A 2433-nucleotide genomic window follows, 5' to 3' on the forward strand; every position below is an offset into this window, starting at 1 on the left:
TGTGAATATTAGATTGGACTATAACCAAAGAAAACCAAACCCAATGCTGTTGAGTGGATTCCGACTCATGGCAACCCTATAGGACAGAGTAGAACTGCCCCACAGAGTTTCCAAGGAGCGCCTGGCAGATTTGAACTGCCAACCTCTTGGTTAGCAACCGTAGCACTTAACCACTACGCCACCAGGGTTTCCAGATTGAACTACAAAACTGTTGATATTCAAGCTTTTTGTTCTTCAAAAATGGTACTTTCATATGATTTAACTGAATATTTATTGATAAAGTGAGGAGCGATTAAATCTTCACTATTTTGCCTGGGTCTAATACTTTTACGAAGTCAAAGTAAATTGAAATCAACGCTTTATTTCTTTGGTAAGTGGTAATTAGTTGCAAATGGGATTGAGTAAAAGGGCCAAAAGCTCAGTGTTCACAAAATAATTCTGGATTAAAATTTCCAGGAATCCTGAGAATTTGTTCCTAGAAATACCCCTCATTGATCACTGCTTTGTTCAATGAGCCCAGTGTGTTTTTTTATATCATTTAAAATCAACAAATATGTACTGAATGCTCACTGTGACAAAGCAGAGTGATTATACAAGTATGCAAAGGGCTTTGTAGTACTTGCTCTGTGGGTCTCTTCTAAATGGAGAGAAGAGAAAGATATGGAAGTCTCATATCTCTTACTTGAACAAGTGCAATAGCCTCCTAATTAGTCTCTGCTTTTGCCCCTCCCCCTTTGTCATCTGTTCTCAACAGAGCAGCCAGAGAGATCATGACAACACATATTCACTGGCTTTTGCTCATCCTTGAAGAAGAGATCCAATCCTTCCAAGAGTACTTCTTCATGTTCTGAGCATCACCCTTGCACACTGTGACTTCATTCCTAGTGTTTTCTTCCTGTCTTATTCTGCAACCACACCTGCCTCCTTGCTATTCTTAGAACATGCCTGCCATACTCCCACCTCAGCACCTTTGCATTTTATGTTTCCTTTGCCTCCTGCAGGTCTTCATGAAATATCAATCCTCAGCGAGGCCGTTCCTGATCACCGTATTTAAAATTGTAAACACCCCTCTCCCCCAAAACACTCATTCCCTATTTTCCTTACCTTATTTTTCTCTGTGGCACTTGTTATATTCTAACATCCTATATAATTCACCTTTTTGATTTGTCTTCATCCACCAGACTGTAAGCTCCATGAGGGTGGGGAGTTTTGACTCTTCTTGCTTCAATGGAGCTTACATTCCAGCAGGGGAGACATAACAAACACACATCCAATAGTGATTTGTTTTGGAGAAGATTAAAAGAGAACGATGTAATAGGGAGCACCTGGGTGGCTACTTCAGTTGGGTGCCAGGGAAAACCTCTCTGAGGAGGTGGTGTTTAAGCTGCTAGTAAACAAAAGAAAGGAGGTGGTCATATGAAGATCTTCCAGGCTGAGATAACAGCTAATGTGAAGTCCCTAAGATTCTTGAGAATATATCTACTGTGTTCGGGGAACAGACAGGCCACCAGTATGGCTGAAGCTGAGGGGAAAATGATATGAAGTCATGAGATGTGCTGAGGTCACCTAGGAGAGTAGATAGATGGAGAGAAGAGGACATAGGATGGAGTCCTGGGGAGATAAATCAAGGAGAGAGCCAATGAAGAGACTGACAAGGGGCACCCATGGAGGCAGGATGAAAAACCCCTAAGAGTGGGGTCATAGAAGCCACAGAAAGTGTTTGAAAAAGAAGGAGCAGCCAGTTGTGTCAAATGCTCCTGAGAGATCAAGGAACACAGGCGTATCAGGGAATTTAGCAACAGGAAGATCATTGGTGATTCTGACTCTGAAGTGTGTTGAAAACTGTGAGGTGAGGAAGTTGTGGAGATAGTTATATATATTTCAAGAAGTTTGCTGTGCAGAGGAACAGAGCAACAGCGTCATAGCTGAGGAGGCAGCGGGGCAAAGGGAAGAATTTGTTTTTCTTGTGTTTTGTGTGTGTGTGTATCTTTGTTTTGGTTTTAAAGAGAGCAGATGCTACAGCTGTAGCTTTCAGACTTTTTCCCAAGTGCTCCACAATAAGAACTACATTTACTGTTGTGATTTGTTACATGCATGCTTAAAATTACTGAAACAAAAATTTCACAAAATAGTACTTATTATGCATAAAGCACTCTACTTTTCATTTTTTAAAATGCTGCTTACAACGCACTAAAATGTCTTCAAGACCCACTAATGGGTCATGACTAGACGTTTGAAAACACTTTCAGTGGTGTGTTGGAGCTGGTTCATGCCAACTTCTGAGAGCCAGCTGTGCACATCTCTTCTAAACTCTGTGTTTGCTGATATCACGTTGGTTCCTTGAGATTGGACAGGGTAGGAGTATTTACACCACGGAAATAAGCAACTGCTGCAATTTAGGGCTTTTTTTTTCCAAGAGAGCCAAATGTTAAA

Source organism: Elephas maximus, chromosome 24 (genome assembly GCF_024166365.1).
Source record: "Elephas maximus indicus isolate mEleMax1 chromosome 24, mEleMax1 primary haplotype, whole genome shotgun sequence".
Taxonomy (NCBI): domain Eukaryota; kingdom Metazoa; phylum Chordata; class Mammalia; order Proboscidea; family Elephantidae; genus Elephas; species Elephas maximus.